Source organism: Mchenga conophoros, linkage group LG13 (genome assembly GCF_057382185.1).
Source record: "Mchenga conophoros isolate Kocher_MC1m ecotype Shallow Benthic linkage group LG13, M_conophoros_male_GT1.1, whole genome shotgun sequence".
NCBI classification, from domain to species: Eukaryota; Metazoa; Chordata; class Actinopteri; order Cichliformes; family Cichlidae; genus Mchenga; species Mchenga conophoros.
This window is the reverse complement of record NC_140538.1, coordinates 11,398,895-11,411,019: the sequence shown is the minus strand read 5'-3', so window position 1 is coordinate 11,411,019 and position 12,125 is coordinate 11,398,895. Positions and strand designations below refer to the sequence as shown.

The window sequence follows — 12,125 nt, the reverse complement described above, 5'->3', positions numbered from 1 at the left end:
TATATGCACACACAGGTTAGCTAATCGTACAAACATGGGACTGAACAAGCAGAATCCATCTGTGAGAAACCCCTGTCAGTGAGACGGGTCTATATGGATTGTTAGAGGGGCAGAGGACCAACAGACAAATACTGCAACAACGTCCCCTCACACTAGAAACAACCTTTGTTACATTTGTTACACTGTGCGCAAAGTTAAGGTTACAATATGCAAACTGAACGATGTGATTAAGAGTTTCAGCTTTCCTTTAAACACAGACACTATTCTTTTAAAAAATAGAGTTTGTCCTTGCCCACTAAAGGTTTTCACCATCTTCTGAATATTTCCCTACTTCCTTTTTCTTCCTCCCATTTAATCAACTAGGAAATTATGTATCAAAGCACGATTCCTGTTATGAAGGTCTTTGGCAGCTAAGTTTGACCTTTTGGGAAATTATCTTCGTGTTTCTGTTCACATGTGCCCATCCTGTCTCTGTGCTGCCTTCCTCCAGGTACTCAGGCTTCCTCCCACAATCAGAAGAGATGTTTGTTAGCTTAATTGATGAAAGTGAGTGTGTGTTTCGGTGTGTCTCAGTGTGATGGGTCTTACAACCTTTAATGGGATGAGCAGCTAAGAAAACAGATGTATGGATCCACAGGAGCACATATTGTCTGAGCTTTATTTATCCCCGTTTCCCCACACCTTTTCAATGTCAAAACTGAGAGAACTGTGACTCAACATTTTGTAACTTTCCAAAACCACTAATCTGACATTGACGCTCTTTTCACACAGTGACTAACTGGCTGCAGCCGTGCAGAAGTAAGAAAGGACCAGGATTAAACTTCTTTCTCCTGAAAAGCCTTTTGAGAATCACACCACTAAATCAGTATTTTAAACATCTCTCTTCTCTAGATAGACTGATAAATGTCAGTCTATCAGAGCAGCTTATTGAGGCTTGACGTTGACCATAGCCATACACTACAGTGTGCTTAAAATTCACCAGCTTTGCCTTGTCCCAGATTCCTGTAAAGTATGCCTCTCTCAACCTAACATGCCATCAAAACGAGCCAGTTGGCATAAGCTGCCTGGTGCTGAAATGGTGCCCAGCAAACACACACTCACTCACACAGGCACTTTGCAGTCTGTAGAGTGGTGCACTTTAACACTTTCAATGGCTAGCCTCTCAACGATGTCCAAGTCCAACAATCAGCACTTCAGTTAACAAAGACTTAACAGCACTGGTGGTAATTTATTGTTTCCTCCTCTAGGAGAACTAGGGCAATTCAGACCAGCCCAAAAATGTATGTGAAAAATCTGGTCTGGTCACGCCACAATGATGCTACAATAAAGTGGGCTTCTCATCCCGTATTCACCTCATTTTATACTTGATAAAATTGAAAAGTCATTTTTGTTCTTCTCACATTTGTGTCATTAATCCAACTATAAAGATTTTACACAGTGTAAAAATGATCTTCAAACTTAAATATTGCAAGACCCATGTTGTTTTTGTGTTGGAGCACAAACATAAATCCACATCCTCATCACAACCTCAACCAAATCTGAGCCAAAGCTCATTTACAGGAACGAATGAGAAAGCCCTCACAGACTTCTACACAAATCAGGCTATCTAAAACCACAGGGCTCTTTCTCCTGGTGGACGTTACAAAGAATGCATGTTTCAAGCATGTCTTTTATTCTGATTACAATTAAATCTTGAAAAGTTCTCATTACTAAGGTAAAAATGAATTTGAAATTATTAATGTATGTACTCAGAACATAAAACTTGTGACTATGTACCTATGTGTATACTGCATCAAAGCAGAGACAAAGAAACTCTATTGGCATCCTTTTTTATAGCAAGTCAAAGCTTGCTGTAAAATAACCTATATTGTGTAGGCTTAAAAGTTAAAGAGGTTCTGAATGCAGTTTCCTCATTAAGTTAAAACCAAGCAAAACAGCACACATAAGGAGTCATGTGCTCTGGGCATGATCTAAACTTTACCATCCACACTGAGAAGTTTAACCCTCTCAAGGCAGGCGTTGCTGATTTGCAACAGTTAAAAACTAACAACCTGATTACCCCACATACATATTTTATGAGGTTTTTTTACTCAGAAGTACCACTGCAGGACTTGGTTGTGCATTAGCAAGAAAAAGTTTAATTTGAGCCTGAGAGGGTTAAAAAGCAGTCGTTGAACGCAACATTCTCCATACAAATGTGTGTCCTGCGGGTATAGGTGGAACAATAGAGGCTGATTCCGAGAGCACAGATGGTATGACCATCTTCCTCATTGTGATCTCTCAGCAGTTATTGCTGGCATGTGAAAAAGAGTGGCACGTGTTATGGAAGTAATGCATGTCTATGTGGCGTGTTGGCCTGAATTTAGAGACAAGGACAGTGACAAGGGGTTTGGTGTATGGGGAAGTGAGCTTTTCAAAGTGGGATACAGTGGAGGGTAAGAAGTTAGAGTTAAAATGCCACTTAAATCAGAGCTAAACATGGATGGAAAAGGTTAGAAGTTCCTCTTTCTCACCTCTATAACAGAGACGCCTTTATCCCCAGGCTGAGTTACAGAATAGTTTGATGCTGGTCATATGATGAGGTGTGTGAAGAATAAACTCTCTCCTCGAGGTCATGTCCCAGTGCTAATGGGAGCCAAACCCTTTTCAAGTCACAGCATTTTGACTTAGTAATATTAAACTGCAACTAGACTGGAACTGGATTGTTTTTCTAGGAATTAACCAGAGGAAATGGATATGGTGGTGCTATTTATTTTAGCATGACTGCTGAAGACTGGATAGTTTTATACTGAGAATCTTGAAGAGACATGTCATGCTCAAGTTTGTGAACCCTCCCAACCCTGTGAATTAAATAACAGTCTGAGCAATAAGCTATCAGAACTTTTTCTGCAATTTGTACTGTTGAAATTAGACTTCTCTTTCTTAAATTGAGCTATTTTAGGGATTCAATAGTAGTTAAACTTCTTAACACTCACAGACAATGGAGCTTCATTGGTCAGGCCCACTTAAGATCAAAGTGGGCTGTATGTGGCCCACGATGTAAAATGATTTTGATATCAGTAGCATTAGCGTGTGCCATTAAATGATCAGTGTGTGCAACCAGTAGGACGGAGGGGTGTTGTTAAAAAAAAAACAAGCAATATGTAGCTGTGATTGGATAGCTTTTCAGGTCCGAAATTTCTCGAAGACAGAGCATGGAAACTACCACAATAGTGGTTTTGATCTACAGCACTTATCATCAAGCTTTCCAATACATCCCCTCCTACAGCGTGGGATTCCCCATCAGTATGTATTTACAACTCTCTATTCTAGCTCCACAACTGCATCCCACCACCGCAACACAAATAAACTTCCCACTAAATAAAGCCCTAAAAATATTAACCTACAAATCTGAATGTTTTTGGAATCCTCTCTAAGAAAAAAAAAAGGAATTTCTGCAATATTAACCCTCTGAGTCGTCATTGTGACTCGCTCCAAACTAGCTCTGAACCCGAACCTGAACATTCCAAGAAAGTAAGTTGGAATGATTTCCACAGGAGAACTTTTCTGAACTTCAATATGAGCAATTAAGGCAACAACAATAACAGTAAAGGATAGTGTTGATTGGCATATGACGGGGTGGCAAATACAACAGTTACCTAGGCAACTGTTACCTGCAACACCCACTAGCAATTGACCGTCAGCTACAAAGGGATGTGTGCTGAGTGAATCAGTTCCTGTGTGGACACTCCTTTAACTTTAACTGGCACTTCCAGTCTCCTGTTTTTGCTACCGGCTGGCTTTTGGCCCAGGTTGCTCCTTTGGCCGCCCTTTAGGCCATTCAGCACCTTCCCAGAAAGAATCTCACACAGTTGGATGTACTCCAATTCAACCTCAGGGACTGCTTGCTCTGCTCTGGTAATCTGCTGTGCACTTGAGGGCCAAATTAACCACAACCTGCAGGAGGTGAAAAGCTGGTTCATGTGCCGCTACGCTGAGCTCACCGAGGCAGCAGAGCAGAACAAAGACTACAAGCCGGCTGCTCCAGAGTTGGAGTTCATAAGCACTCACACAAGAGGCACATGGATATACAGCTGTTATTTTCACAATTTAGTTAGCAAATATAATGTTTGCAAAGTAAAACTTCGGTGTTTATTTGTGATTAATTGAAATCTGCACCTGACATCTTCATGTCTTTGACTGTAATATTTAACATAGAGAGGGAGAGAAAGGGCGAGAGCAGGATGAAGACGGCAAAGAGAAGGAGCAAAAATAAACAGGTAAGACAGGACGTGTAGTAAAATTCACTAAAAATTATAAAGCTGTGTTGTCCCGTTATCGATTGTGGATCCCCCACTTGCTCTTATAAATTATTATAAGGTTATATTTTTGCCATTTTTTAATTTCTAGTTGAGTGCGGAGGATAGAGAGAGGACAAAGGAGAAAGAAGGAGGCAGCAGATGGTGAAGTTAGCTGGAAAAACAATACTTGGGTTTCACAAAGTAGTTTTTCATTTATTTCATGGATGCTTTGTGTGCTTTCCAGCAGCACACTTAAAAAATGCCAGTGGATATTCTAAACAACGCATATTAATATGAATGGTAGTTTATTCAGGATTCATACCACTCTAAACATGGCTCAAACAGGATGACTGCCACTACACTGACGAAGAGACTTCAGATCTATTCTCTAGTCATAAAAATTGGGATATACGACGATACTTCTTTCCTGACTGAGCCTTTGCCTCGGGTTTGATAACTAAAGCCTCCACCCTAAAATGGCTGGATTAGACTGAGATCTCCGACTATTCACTCGGCTTATTCTTAAACACTACAATAGGTCATCCAACCAATTAGGTTGCTTTTGAAGGTAACATGGTAAAGCAACTCCAACTGAATTGAAGTTTGCAAATGTGAAAAGGGCTGATGACATTTGCAAACGGCATATCTTTTTTAATTAATTAGAAGGCACTGTATGGATAACGTTATGATTGGGAGCTGAAACCCTCTAGAAGTTTGAACTAGAATCGCCCTGGGTTCAAGTATGACACACAAACTGAGGCACACACAGAAATTTCTGTTTGCTCCACAGCTCAGACTGAGGACACCCAGGAATACTTTATAGCTACGTTGTAGTATGTTGACTTTTACAGTCTTGATTTCAATTTCACGCAGTCTCTCCTCCAGTTTGTGTCATGGACAGTTTCACTATCTTGATTCTGTCTAAAGAGAACAACAAACTGAACGACTGAAAAAAAAGGAGGAAGACATGGGTGAAGCAAAAAATTCCATTTTTAAAAAAAAAAAAAGGGCCAGAAAAAATTTTCAACATGTTTGAGCTCATTTTTGAACAAAGAAGAGAGAATAAGAGAGGAGTTCTGGGTTGAATAAGGTTTACAGCTCAGTTTCTCAAAGCTTAAAGTGTGAAGCTGCGTTATTGACCATCACTTTATTGGCAGACTACATAAGGAAGTGGTTTACTCTGGTTGCCAATTCTCGTAGAGAGCGAGCAACCACTCACCCTGACTTTTATGCAAGTTAAGAGCAATGAACAGCAAAAAACTGCAACACTTTCATTTGAGATACAAGTTATATGCTGTCAAAGTATATATGTTGCTACAGTGATGTGCAAAGATCTTGAGCCACCCCTCATTTCTTTACATTGCGCTATCAAGGAGCTAGAAATGTGTCATTCATTTAGTCCAGTCCTGTACTTGACCGTTTTCAGACCAACCTGTTTTTGTGTGTGTGTGTCAAAAGAATTATTCAAGCATAAAAAAGGCACCTAATTAGAGGTGTGTCTACACATATGACAAAACCTAGTTTAAACTATGTGTCTAGTCACTTTGTTACACATTTCAATAAATCCAATGCATCCATTTCTCATGTTTCTATTCCTAATAGGATAAAGAACTGAATAAAGATTTGAGGGATGGTACAAGACTTTTACATGTACTTTATCTCTTAACGTATTTTAGGTTCACATGCTCATACATGTTCTTGCACACCCTCCTGCCTCACTGCAAACTAAGTACAGTAAACAGTAACACAATATCTTCACACTGCTTTCCAATTTTCACTGGGCCATGCATCAGTATAGCAACCACCTGCCCTGGCAGCAAATTTATGCTGCATAAAAGTTCAGTTTTTCATCACCTCAAAGCTGCTATTTGGTGTCAACGTCACAGTCAGTGGACATCACCAAACGCCGTGCCTGTACAGGCCTTTTATTCAGTCAGTGATAAAATAAATAAATAAATACAAACAATGACTGTGACAGCTCATATTCAAGGAATATCCTGAGACGTTGGCAAATACCTTAATCTCATCACGTATACAAAAAAGGGATTTGAGTTGTCACGTTCACAGCAAGCAGACCTGCACAACAACCCAATACACAATGAAAGCAGATCAATGAAGGTAATTCAACAAACCTCTAACATCACTGGAGCTGGGAGTGGAAATACAATTGAAACACAATATCTGGCTTATTACTCATAACTCCATCTATTTACGTATAAGAAGTGAAAAACAACAGGAAGCACTCTCTACTGCAATCTTTATTTAGAAACAAACTACTACCTACTGCAACCATGCTGTCTAGGTTTTTCCCCTTTTTAGATTTTACCTACAAAAGCAATCCAGTGACTTACATAGATTGCTGTCTCAAACTGGGAATAATTATTTGCATGGGCAAATAAGAGCAGGAATCAATAACACAGGGAGATAAGGGAGACTTCAGTGAGGTACTGAGAGTATCAGGATTATAAATCCTTAGAATTTACAAAGAAATCCAATTCACACCAGAAGAAAGGGTGTTAAAAGGTCTCCAGATCTGTTGTCTTCACTGTGACCTGCTGTCTTTACACTCATTTTCCTTTCCCGCCACTCTAGCGGGAGCAGGAACAAAGCCTTTCTCCAGCTGCCCATCTTTTCAGTTGGTTCAGGTGGTTTGGATGAATAGCAGACTGGCAACAGCAGCTCCATGACTGCACTACAGTCGGCACAGTTGAGTTGAAATACAAGGCAGTGAGTCAGTTTAGCCTAATCATTTCCTTCACATTAGCCAAAAATGATCTATGCTATATTCTGTAACCAAGAAGACTGGTTAAAGCTCAGGAAACAGGTGAAAACTTAACTCCCACTCTTACTAGTCACCCTGTGGTGGTCACAGCACCATCAGCTGTTCACTGGGGGGGGGGGAAGTTGCCATTCTGGCGCACTCTTCTCTCTGTTCAGGGGTCACAGAGTCACAAATAGACACAGATTCATGTGACCTGAAGCCAGGCCAGGAAAGACACTCAGTAAGGGAGAGAGCCTGCAACAGAACTACCCCCTATAAATCATCTAAGTATCACAAAACCACAAGAGAAAGAACCCCACAGGATGCCCACTCCCCTGTTCCAACCACACTTATGGTTTCAGATTACAACTGGCACGCTTAAGCGGTGAATGCATTCATTTCACCTGCTCATCAATTCATTTCATTAGCTCCTGTGTGATACCATCACGCACGTTGAAGAGCCCATTACAGCTGCCAACACACACACACACACACACACACAAAACCAACCACGTGTCCAACGACTGATCACAAGGTTATCTAAAAATGTAGCACTGCTATATGCAATTCTTTCATTCGACAAGAGTTTCATTAGAGTCTTTTGTTTTTTAATCACAAAATTCGGGAAGAAGCTGCAGCAGTGGTTTAGATGTGTCACTCTCGTGCTGAGAGAAACAAAAACCGGCGAAATGCGAAGCGCAGGAATGAAAAAATGCGTTAAGAAACAGCGTTTTTTAGCACCACAATGTTTCCATTAGTCAGCCCTCTTCTCTAGCCGGACCGTCTGTGTCTAATTGCCGGGATAGAGCGCGAAAACGTGGCGCTAAATTTAATTTAAATCAACAAAGGACACACGCGGCCACGGAGTAACGAAAGCCCCGGTCAGTCTGCCTGTTTTTCTACCTCTTTAGATTATTTTAGGTATAAAAACGAACCACGGCCTCGTAACTTTAACATAACAGCACAAATCAGCATCCGATACAACAGCAACGTTATTTTTACGCTTAATCTGAAGGCGGTTTCAAACTACCGCGCATTTATGTGGCGATCCTTGATGATAAAGGTAAAATAAGCGTCTGTGAGTACAGACTAGCGCTCATTGACTGCAGTGTGATGTCTTACCTTACCGGAGTTGGTGGAGTTTCTTGTCCCCATCCACTCGTCTACTCAAATGAACAGACAGACACGCCTTCGTGGCATGATCATCACCCAATCATTTATCGCAAGTTTAGAACAACAAAAGGCGCACAGGGGACGAAAATAAGCCTGTTATTGGGTGGTAGCCCGCCAGGGTATAAAAACAAATATCTAAAATTAATAAATGAGCCCAAACACAACACGAAAGGATCCCTTTGTCACAGTCTGTGAGTTTTGCTCCGAGCCTTTAAGTTTTCTGCATTGTTTTTAATTTGTAGTTCAGGCTTATTCGTTTCAGACAGTGTTTCATCGAGCTTTTTCGTTTCAGCACTATCCGCAGGGGCGGATCTAGAAGGGTGGCATGGGGTGGCATGCCACCCCATGCCACGTTTTTTGTGTGATTTCAAATCCGTTTTGTTAATACAGTATGTCAGTGAAAAATAACTGACATAACTAAGGTTATTTTTTTCCTATTTTTTTGTTAAACACTTCCCATTTACACTTACTACAATGATTTGACATGCTCAACTACAACTACTAGATACAACCTTGCAGCTCAAGATTATTAATATATAACATAATAAACAAACAAACTGCTGTGTAGTAGAAGGCTGTTATATTAGCTTTTCCTCAATAAGCATATTTTGACACTAGTCAGGTGTACTTTTTTCATAAACAATGAATAAAAAAATTACTCATAAGAAAGTGTTTCTACACTGTAATTCTATTTAAAAGGAAAAAACGGAAAGAATACAATTTATGGAAACACACTATAAAATGTTATGGCTCGGCAAGTCAACTGCACTTTCAAAATCATCCCTGAATGGCACGCCGTGAAGCCTAACCAGTGACGAGGCGGAGGAAGCTTGAGTATTCGATGTGGGACGACAATAAAATGTCATCTGCCACCCAAGACTTTCTGGATGTGTAATGCCAATGTCTGTGACTGTTTTTGAAACATCTCTGATGAGTAATCATATCACTACTGATGTGACCAGCACAACCATAAATGTGGCAATTATATCACTCTAAAGAAGCAGCTTGTGGTACAAATGAAACCAAGTAATGCAAAAGTACTTGCCACAGCACAGCATGGTTTTTCTTTGTTTTTGCTACAAGAATTCAGAACTTCAAAATAACAACGAAAAAAACAAAGTAAGCAAAAATACCACCAACTAAATATATTCTATAACAAAGCAACCACCTTTTGCTTTGATAACACCTTTGCACAGTCAGCATCATAAGCAAGTCTTGAGGGAGTTTCCACATTTGCTGAGCAAGAAGCACGAAACAAAGTTTCTGCAAGGCACCATTACATAGATTGGAAGTGATGCAAACAGAGATAAATCCAGGTTTGAGTGATGTTTCAACTTTGGTCATGAAAACCCATCAGCTGCGATTCTCCCATAGAGGAAGAAAAGGAATTTAATGTGTCTTCTACTTGAAGCCTGAGAAGCAATGATTCAGAATTCAATCACAAAGTTCGACAATCCTAATGAATGTATTCTTTGATCCTATTCTCTGATGTAGACAGAAATCAGTACATAAGGCAAAAACAGAGTTTGTACAGTTATAATTTTTGAAAGAGTTTGAAAGTCAATATTTGGTATGAGCACCTTTACTCTTCAGCACTGCCATTCTCTTAGACAAGCTTTCTAGTAATTTCTTAAAGTAGTCTTCGGGAATACTTCTCCAGGCTTCTTGAAAGACAATTAAAGCTTTTCTTTGAATGCTGGCTGCTTTTTGCTCCGTTTTCTATCAAGATGATCCCACACTGCTTCAGTAATGTCGAGTTTTGAGCTCTGCCAATCCATGACATGACATGCAGAAAAATAAACCTGTTGCCAAAAAAGACATTTTTCAGATGGTATCAGTGGTTTAAAATCAAACCCTTCTTTCTGCATTCCCAGCTCCATCAGTTTTGACAAGATCCCCAACACAACAGGCTGAAATGCAGCCCCACACCATGACAGAGCCTCCATCATATTTTACAGATGCTATAAACACTCATTGTTGCACCTCTCCTCACCTCCTCCAGGTGAGGAGAGGTGAGGTCAGTTCCTTGATCATTAATATGCAAATATTCATGACTACTGATCAACAACCACTGATCTTTTGGGATTTCCTTACCTGGATGATTGAGCTTGCATCAAAATGGTTTTCTCAAATGTTTTAAGGATAGATGTTACTGAGAAATATCTAGTTTTAGCTAATATAGCTCCTTGGGAATCACCTTGTTGGGGCAACCACTTTTTAAAATCAGATTTTGCCATGTGCCATGAGTTCGGCACATTTTATGCTTGAGTGATTCATAGGTCTGTGTTAAGTGGTTTAACAAACAAAACAACATTCTGGTCAGATACAAAGACTGGACTGACAGTGAGTAAAAAAGCAGCCAATATCCAAAGACAAAGATCTTCAGAGAGCCTGGATAACTATTGCCCAAGACCCCTTCAGAAAATTACAAGAAAAGTCTGGCTCCTTGGAAACAAAATAAAGAAATAAGAGGTATCTCAAGAGTTTTGCACAGTACTGTATTTCCAAAGCAGCACAATACAGATAGTTACCAGTAATTAATTCGGTGTTAAATATGGAGGGAGTTGTTTTAATTAAAAATGTACAATCAATTATTTACCATGCATTACTAATATTCACACTAACCTACAGTATTTTCGAATGCAAAGACATTAGGCACAGGAATTTGCCCTGAAGGCCAAAGCTGACTAAGTTTAACAGTCTGAGGCATATAGAGAAGGGCAAATCACCCACAGACAAGATTAGAAAGCCTATTTAGTATTCCTAAAGAGCTGTATTTGTGTAAAACAAAAAAAATGCCGAAAACATTTTTTTTCCCTTGTACTAGAAGAACTGAGTCCAGTTTTTGTCGTGATCAAAAGCTGGAAACAGATGAAATCGGTTATTGCTGTTGTGCAACACTTTGGCCTGCTGTATCTCTAAATAAAATACAAACATCTTACAGAATCTTTTAGAGTACAGCTTGTCTCAAGAGTGTGCAAAAAGAGACACCAGCATATAATTTCATCATAAAACGTGGGCCGTTGTTTGTGGACATTTTTGTGTCGAGTCTGGATACACTTAACCCTGTTTACTCATATAGTTGTGGTAGGTACACAGTCATCCACACCCTGTCTCCCCTCCGTCTAAAAAAAGCTTGCGGCGGTTTCGGACAGAAACCATCTGTGACGGAGAACAAGTCTGTCTGCTTCCCTGCAAACCCAAACCCAGTGAACGACGAGCTGAGCAAAGAGGACTGAGGGTCCACTGTCTCTCTCTCTCTCTGCTGGTGTGAAGACACAAAACTGCACAGCATTTCCATCACTGGCCTTTCAAATGTATTTTTGTAACTATATATGTCTGTGGCTTGTTTATTGGCTTGTGTAGCCAAAGAGGAAAGTCGGTTAGCAGCTTGTCAGTGCTGTAAGGCACAAACTTAACTGGGTTTTTCCATGAAGAGGACTGAGACTGCCAGGGAGAAGGAAAATAAAAGAAAGGAAAAAAAGAGAATATGGGTTCTATGAGAGACTTCTTTCATGAGGCAATGTTGAGCATGAACGCAGAGATATCTGACGGGTAATGTGGGAAAGATAAATGCAGGTGACGACCAGAAAATTGGGGCAGAGAAAGGAGCAGCAACTGTAACCCAACGGGTGTGCGTGTTTGTGGTCTTTGGCGAAAACTGACTCCTTTGGAGCGCCTGTGTGACATCTGGCAGAGGCGGTTTTAGCCTGCACAAGCTGAACATGCAGCCAAAGCAACCTTTCATATTGTCAATGAGAGCCTGAAAAAACAATCAATGGCCTTCTTCTTTTTGTTGTGTTGCTGTCAGATGAAATGCTTAACCCCTTCGCTTCCCGCTGACCCACGAACAGCTTCCTTGTTTTGCCATTTTTAGAACAAAAGTTAAGCAAATAAACATCACACGTCTA

At 40.2% G+C, this 12,125-nt stretch overlaps 1 protein-coding gene across 6 annotated transcripts in view; it reads right to left on the bottom strand.

The window, feature by feature from the left end:
- LOC146560886 (equilibrative nucleoside transporter 1-like) overlaps positions 1–12,125 on the bottom strand; it is a 40,312-nt gene that overhangs the window by 17,850 nt on the left and 10,337 nt on the right. Inside the window, exon 1 of one of the 6 annotated variants that reach the window (XM_085296456.1) lies at positions 8,164–8,298. The exons of 3 other annotated variants lie outside the window; for them this stretch is intronic. The gene's annotated coding sequence lies outside the window, so the exon portion shown is untranslated. Of the gene's footprint in view, positions 1–8,163; positions 8,299–12,125 lie in introns of those variants that run through there. 2 more of the 6 variants (XM_085296451.1, XM_085296455.1) reach the window with 2 other exon arrangements.